At 38.1% G+C, this 8664-nt stretch overlaps 1 long non-coding RNA gene across 3 annotated transcripts in view; it reads right to left on the minus strand.

Moving 5' to 3' along the window:
• Nucleotides 1-8361, minus strand: part of LOC104005809 (uncharacterized) — a 557346-nt gene extending 548985 nt beyond the window's left edge. Inside the window, exon 1 of one of the 3 annotated variants that reach the window (XR_010155845.1) lies at nt 7705-8361. This is a non-coding gene — a long non-coding RNA (uncharacterized LOC104005809). The remainder of the gene's footprint in view (nt 1-7704) is intronic. The other 2 variants (XR_010155847.1, XR_010155846.1) reach the window with 2 other exon arrangements.
• Nucleotides 8362-8664: the final 303 nt, after the last annotated feature.

The following is an 8664-nucleotide window of genomic DNA, read 5'->3' on the forward strand; positions in this document are numbered from 1 at the left end:
GAGACTTAGACTCCCACACAATAATAGTGGGAGACTTTAACACCTCACTGACAATATTAGACAGATCATCAAGACAGAAAATTAACAAAGATATTTAGGACCTGAACTCAGCTCTAGACCTGAATTCTAGTTCAAGAGGACCTGATTGATAACTACAGAACTCTCCACCCAAAAACAATAGACTACACATTCTTCTTATCTCTACACGGCACTTACTCTAAAATTGACCACATAACTGGAAGTAAAACAATTCTCAGCAAATGCAAAATAACTGAAATAATAACAAATGGTTTCTCAAACCATAGCATAATCAAATTAGAACTCAAGATTAAGAAACTCTTTCAAAATCACACAACTACCTGGAAATTGAACAATCTGCTCCTGAATGACACTTGGGTAAATAATGAAATTGAGGCAGAAATCAAGAAGTTCTTTGAAACTAATGAGAACAAAGAGTAAATATACCAGAATCTCTGGGATGCAGCTGAAGTGCAGTGTTAAGAGGGAAATTTACAGCCCTAGATGCCCAGATCAAAAAGCTAGAAAGATCTCAAATCAACAACCTCACAACTAAAAGAACTAGAAAACCAAGAGCAAACAAACCCCAAAGCTAGCAGAAGACAAGAAATAACCAAAAACAGAGCTGAACTGAAGGAGAGACATGAAAAACCCTTCAAAATATCAATCCAGGAGCTGTTTAAAAAAAAATAGTAAAATAGATAGACTGCTAACTAGACTAATAAAGAAGTATTAAATAAACACAATCAGAAATGATAAGAGGAATATCACCGCTGACCCCACAGAAATACAAACAACCATCAGACAAGACTATAATCTCTATGCACATAAACTAGAAAATCTAGAAGAAATGGATAAATTTCTGGAAATATACACCATCCCAAGACTGAATCAAGAAGACATTGAATCCCTGAACAGACGAATAATGAGTTCTGAAGTTGAGGCAGTAATAAATAGCCTACCAATCAAGAAAAGGCCCAGGACCAGACAGATTCACAGCTGAATTCTACAAGAGGTAGAAGAGCTGGTGCCATTTCTACTGAAACTATCCCAAACAACTGAAAAGGAGGGACTTCTCCCTAATTCATTCTATGAGGCCAGCATCATCCTTTTACCAAAACCTGTCAGAGATACAACAACAACCACAACAAACTTCAGGCCAATATCTCTGATGAACATCGATGCAAAAAATCCTCAATAAAATACTGGCATACTGAATCCAGCAGCACATCAAAAAGCTTGTCCACTATGACCAAGTTGGCTTCATCCCCAAGATGCAAGGTTGGTTCAACATACACAAATCAATAAATGTGACTCATCACATAAACAGAACTAAAGACTAAAATCACATGATTATCTCAGTAGATGCAGAAAAGACCTTCATTAAAATTCAACACTGCTTCATGTTAAAAACTCTCAATAAACTAGGATTGAAGGAACATACCTCATAATAATAAGAGCCATATATGACAAACCCACAGTCAACATCATACTGAATGGGCAAAAGCTGGAAGCATTCTCCTTGAAAACTGGCATAAGACAAGGCTACCTTCTCTCACCACTCCTACTCAACAGTATTGGAAGTCCTGGACAGGGCAATCAGGCAAGAGAAAGAAATAAAGCATATTCACATAGCAAGAGAGGAAGTCAAAATGTCTTTGTTTGCATATGAAATAATCCTATATTTAGAAAAACCCATTATCTCAGCCCAAAAGCTTCTTAAGCTGATAAGCAACCTCAGCAAAGTCTCGAGATACAAAATCAATGTGGAAAAATCACTAGCATTCCTATACACCAACAACAGGCAAGCTGAGAGCCAAATCATGAATGAACTCCCATTCATAATTGCTACAAAAATAAAATACCTAGGAATACAGCTAACAAGGGGAGTGAACAACCTCTTCAAAGAGAACTACAAACCACTGCTCAAAGAAATCAGAAAAGAAACAAATGGAAAACATTCCATGCTCATGGATAAGAAGAATCAAGATCGTAAAAATGGCCATACTATCCAAAGTAATTTACTGATTCAATGTTATTCCCATCAAACTACCATGGACTTTCTTCACAGAATTAGCAAAAACTATTTTAAAATGCATATGCAATCAAAAAATAGCCCAAATAGCCAAGACAATTCTAAGCAAAAAGAACAAAGCTGGAGGCATTATGCTACCTGACTTCAAACTATCCTACAAGGCTACAGTAACCAAAACAGCATGGTACTGGTACAAGAACAGGCACATAGATCAATGGAACAGAATAGAGAACTCAGAAATAAGACTACACACCTACAACCATCTGATCTTCAACAAACCTGACAAAAACAAGCAATGGGGAAAGGATTCCCTGTTTAATAAATGGTGCTGGGAGAACTGGCTAGCCATATGCAGAAAATTGAACTGGAACCCTTCCTTATACCATATACAAAAATTAACTCAAGATGGATTAAAGACTTAAATGCAAAACCTTAAACTGTAAAAACCCTACAAGAAAATCTAGGCAATACCATTCAGGAAATAGACACAGGCAAAGATTTCATGACAAAAACGCTGAAAGCAATTTCAATGAAATCATAAATTGACAAATGGGATATAATTCAACCAAAGAGTTTCTGCACAGCAAAATAAACTATCATCAGAGTAAACAAATAATTTTCTCCATTCTGTAGAATTGGAAAAAATTTTTGCAATCTATCCATCTGACAAAGGTCTGATATCCAGAATCTACAAGGAACTTAAACAAAATTACAGAATGGGAGAAAATTTTTGCAATCTATCCATCTGACAAAGGTCTGATATCCAGAATCTACAAGGAACTTAAACAAATTTCCAAAAATAAAACCCAAACAACCCCATTAAAAAGTGGGCAAAGAACCTGAACAGACACTTCTCAAAAGAAGACATTTATGTGGCCAATAAACATATGAAAAAAATCTCAACATCACTGATCATTAGAGAAACGCAAATCAAAACCACAATGAGATACCATCTCAAAATCGCAATTACTTTTGCACCAATCTAATATTAAAAAGTCGAAAAGACAACAGATACTGGCGAGGTTGTGGAGAAAAATGTATGCTTTTACACTGTTTGTAGGAGTGTAAATTAGTTCATCCATTATGGAAGACAGTGTAGTGTGGTGATTTTTCAAAGACCTAGAGGCAGAAATACCATTTGTCCCAGTAATCCCATTACTGGGTACATACCCAAATAATTATAAATTATTCTATTATAAAGAAACATGCATGCATATGTTCGTTGCAGCACTATTCACAATAGCAAAGACATGGAATCAACCTAAATGCCCACCAATGATAGACTGGATAAAGAGAACATGGTATATACACACCATGGAATACTATGCAGCCATAAAAAGGAATGAGATCATGTCCTTTGCAGGGACATGGATGGAACTGGAATCCATTATCCTTAGCAAACTAATACAAGAACAGAAAACCAAACACTGCATGTTCTCACTTATAAGTAGGAGATGAACAAAGAGAACACATGAACACATGGGGTGGGAATCAACACACACTGGGGCTTGGTGGAAGAGAGGCTGTGGGAGGGAGAGCACCAGGAATAGCTAATGGATGCTGGGCTTAATACCTAGGTGATGGGATGACCTGTGCAGCAAACCACGATGGCACAAGTTTACCTACGTAACAAACCTGCACATCCTGCTCATGTACCCCTGAACTTCAAGTTGAAGAAGAAAAAAAGAAATAACTGCAGTAACAAGTAATTAAGTAGCTTCTATCTTCCAGGTGTTGTGCCCTGCATAGCCTTGCATGACATGTTATTATGATTATTTTACTCATGAGAAAAACAAATTTAAATTGTAGGAAATTTACCAAAGGCCATACAAGAGACCGTGCTAAGATTTTAAGGTCCTTTAGCCTAAAAAGCGGCACCTTTTGTTTATTTTTTATTTCAACACATTTTCCTCAGTCATTATAGTAAAAGAGGAAAGGAATGGCATGTACAGAATGCTTTTCTTTATGATGTCCTAAGCTGGTCCCATTTTTTCCAATTAATTGGGTGCTTATATGTGTAACCTAGATATCAGCCAAAGTCATTCTATTCTTTGAGTTGAGAAATACGTAAAAATTTCCAGAGGTCTTTCTCTTATATCTTGCAAAAGGGCCACTGTGTTCCCAAGACTGTAGTTTCTCTTGGAAAATTCTGGCTTGGAGTTCCAACATAATGTCTTGGCTTGAACTTCTGGCTCTTACTCAGACTCAATTTCATTCTCATCTTTAGTCCCTCACCTACAGTTTCTGTTCCCTATTCACGGCCAAAGTTTGGATATTTGACCCTCCAAACCTCATTTTATAATCTGATTCCCAATGTAGGAGGTGGGGCCTGATGGGAGGTGTTTGGGCCATGGGAGGGGATCCCTCATGAACAGATTAATGCCCTCCTTGAGGAGGCAGGGGTGAGTAAGTGAGTTTTAACTCTATTAGTTCCCATAAGAGCTGATTGTTAAAAAGAGCCTGTCATCTCTCTCCTCTCTCTCTTGCATCCTCTCTCATGAAATGGTCTCTGATATACACACAAGCTCCCCTTTATCTTTCAGCACAAGGGGAAGCAGCCTGTGGCCCTCACCAGATGCAGATATCCAATCTTCCAGCAAACAGAATCGTGAGTCAAATAAACCTCTTTTCTTTTCTCCAGCCTCTGGTATTCCTTTATAGTAATACCAAACCAAGACTTTTACCCACACATAAGACTTCTTGGTTTTCCCTCTAAAACATGCACATGAGAAGAATGTATGTCAGACTTGGAGAGATGGAGGGCGTTTAAATCACAGAAACATAAACAACACTGAATGTTCAATTTCCTTTGACTCCAGATTCCTTTAAGTCTCCTTGCCACTGGGAATCACTCACTTCCCTGTTTTATGCCCAACCTTGATTTTCCCGCTTGGTTGATTCCCTTTAATCCCCTTCAAAACTCTGCTAACATCTTTTCTCTGGAAGAGTCTTTAAAATTTTCATCCTTTTATCCTTAATTGATTTAGGGTCAAAATTTTGTTGTTTCTTAACAACAAAATAGCTAGAAGAGAGGATTTGAATTTTTCTCATCACAAAAAAAAGATACATGTTTGAGCCAATGGATGTCCTGAATACCCTGACTTGATCATTACACATCATGTACAGGTATCAAAATATCATATGTACACCATAAATATGTACAATTATTATGTATCAATAAAAAGTATAATAATAAAAACACAGGAAAGCAAGAAAGGAGAGGAGACAAGGACAACTTAGAATTTTAGAGAATGGGGTACTCAGGGACGTCAAAAAGAGAAATTTATAGGCAAGATCAAAAGTAAATTTGTTTCAGACATGCAATAAGGATACTGCATTACGTTTGAGTGCAGAAATCAATCAGGCAGCTGGAAATACCAAAAGGAGATCCTAAGAGAGATCAGGACAAATGTAGATGTTCACACAGTGGTAATAGTTGAAGACAACATGGTGGAGTGTAGTTAAACATACAAAGAAAGAGTGGAGCATGGGGATGGGAATAAGTATAAGAGGGGAGATACAGGATTTGAAGAAATGGTTTTATTTAAAAGAAAGGACAAGGGGAAACGTAGAAATATAGGAAAACTAGGATGCTAAAACGCAGAGGAAGATGAGCAAAGAGAGATTTTTACACAGAAGAGGCAGGACAAGAGTGACAAATGTTCCTGGAAGTAAAGATCAACACTGTAAAGATGGCAATAAATTCCAGGATTAGGAGACCAGTAGTGTCATGAATAAAGGTAGTTTAAGTGAAGCAGTAAGAGATAAAAAGCAAATTTCAAGGAGTCAAGGAGCAAGGGTTACATAAATGAATAAAAAACTTCAATTGTGATATGTTTGAATTTTAAAAGGAAAAAAATTGTAAGAATCAAGGTAGATAAAAAGCTTATTTCAGTATATAGAAGACCTGAGTATTTTTTTAGGGAAAATGTACCCAGTAGAGAAGGAAAGATAAAAGATAATTCCCACACTACTCAACAGAGTCCGAGGATACAATGCTATTTGTCACTGAAACAATTTACCTAAACAGTATATGTGTGTGTGTATGCTTCTATAATTCAATGCATGTATACAAACACACACACACACACACACAAAACTGGCTATAGAACAGTGATAAACACTGATCTTTCCATGTTCTGAAAGTTATTGTATACTCTAAGCCAGTATGTTTTAATGCTTCCAAATGGAAGTAATCTCAGCTACCACACCATTCTGAGATGTGGCTTTTGTTTACTTAATGCAAACTCTTTCTCTGATATTTATTTTATATTCCAGAAAATACCAAATGTCTGGCCCACAGTTTGGACTAATAATGGCTAACAAAGTATGCTGGGGCTAGAACCACCACAAAGAGACAAAGAAAGAATGTTTGATGTAAACATGAAGATTTTGCAACAGTTCCAGGTACCATCAGGGAAATGACCAAATTAATAGAAAGTAATTAATGACAATTAAGAAGGGCTACAAAAACTTCACTGAAGCTAGAAAGGACTGACAACCAATTACATTAGTTGTAGCTGGAAAAAACTGTGGCTGACAGTTATGATTTCAAGAAATTTGGAAAAAACAGAAGATATTTTACCAACAGACTATTCTGGTAACAACTTCCAAAGAGGCTGTACCACAGGGACTTAACCGAGCACTGATTCGGTTGTACCTCCAATTCCAAAAGTGCATATTACAGGCTAAAAGGGATGGAACAAGTGCCCAGAGAAAGCTATGGATACAAACAAAAGAATTATCCCTGGAAAGGACAGATTTGTCCTTCTAATTTCTCACAGCACTAAAATAGACAACAATTTAGAGAAGTTTTGAGATGGAGAGTTGAACTGAGATCATAGGAACTGAGGCCATCTGTTAGGCCTAGAGTAAGGAAAGAATTCGGGAAAGATTTGGAAAAATAAATAGATAAGTTTTAGAGCAGCATTTTAAGGGATACAGTAAGTAGACTTCTGCTTCTAAAAATGTGAACTATACACAGAGCATTTCTATCCTGAATCTCCACCAAATGACAATAAGGCAATAAAAAACGGCACAAGAGCAAAGTTACGAGAAGAATAAGGAGAAGATCTGAGATTTTAATAAATAGTTGAAAGCTAGCAAGAAGAAGGATAATTGGAAATCCACTTAGAAATCTTTAGAAAGCTAAAACATACTCTTGCAATGGTAAAAATAAGAGGCACAATAAATGTTTCATTACAGCAAGTCTCAGGAATTTGAAGTACCAGATATTTCTAAGTATGGGCTTAAAACAAGAAGATTGGCTGAAAGTCATTTTTCAAAGGCGTTGGTCTCTCAGGTTGTCTCTACCACACAGTGCAGCAAGGTAATCCTCCTCCTCCTCAATCCAGCAGTGGGTTTTCAGGGTTGATGGCACCTTTGGAGCTTCCTATTATATCAGAGGCAGCATGGTTTTGGGTCAGCTGAAGCAACAATGGCCTCACCAGGCCAGCTCTGCAGTGCTCCTACTCTGGAAGGTGTTTCTGAAAATTCAGCCATAGATATTGTTTGCCCATTTAATCTGTGAACTATCTGATACCCCGCAGTAAATTACTTCCTGGTTGAAGTAGCTACTAAGCTTAAAATATGTGCCTCTTAAGACCCAATAATTTCACCCTTAAGTATATACACAATAAAAATGAACATACCTGTATCTACCAAAAGACTTTTTTAAAAAAATGTTTATGGGGCCGGGCACAGTGGCTCATGCCTGTAATCCCCATGTGTCCGGAATTGGTTCCTTCCAGTGGGTTCTTGGTCGTGCTGACTTCGAGAATGAAGCCGCGGTGAGCATTACAGTTCTTAAAGATAGTGTGTCCAGAGTCTGTTCCTTAGATGTTCAGATGTGTCCGCAGTTTCTTCCTTCCAGTGGGTTTGTGGTCTCGCTGACTTCAGGAGTGAAGCCACAGACCTTCAAAATGAGTGTTACAGCTCTTAAAGATGGTGTGTCTGGAGTTTGTTCCTTCAGATGTTCAGATGTGTCCAGAGTTACTTCCTTCCAGTGGGTTCATGGTCTCACTGACTTCAGGAATGAAGCCACAGACCTTCGCAGTAAGCGTTACAGCTCTTAAAGCTGGCGTGTCCAGAGTTGTTTGTTCCTCCTGGTGGGTTCGTGGTCTCGCTGACTTCAGGAATAAAGCTGCAGACCCACGTGGTGAGTGTTACAGCTCATAAAGGTAGTGTGGACCCAAAGAGTGAGCAGCAGCAAGACTTACTGTGAAGAGCGAAAGAACAAAGCTTCCACAGCTTGGAAGGGGACCGAGCAGATTGCCGCTGCTGCCTCAGGTGCCAGTTCTTATTTCCTTATTTGGCTCTGCCCACATCCTACTCGTTGGTCCGTTTTACAGAGTGCTGATTGGTCCATTTTACAGAGTGCTGATTGGTGCTTTTACAATCCTTTAGCTAGACACAGAGCACTGACTGGTGTGTTTTTACAGAGTGCTGATTGGTGCATTTACAATCCTTTAGTTAGACACAGAGTGCTGATTGGTGCATTTTTACAGAATGCTGGGTGCATTTAAAATCCTTTAGCTAGACACAGAGCACTGATTGGTGAGTTTACAATCCTTTAGCTACACAGAAAAGTTCTCCAAGTCCCCACCCGACCC

Source organism: Pan troglodytes, chromosome 2 (assembly GCF_028858775.2).
Source record: "Pan troglodytes isolate AG18354 chromosome 2, NHGRI_mPanTro3-v2.0_pri, whole genome shotgun sequence".
In the NCBI taxonomy this organism is placed as follows: domain Eukaryota; kingdom Metazoa; phylum Chordata; class Mammalia; order Primates; family Hominidae; genus Pan; species Pan troglodytes.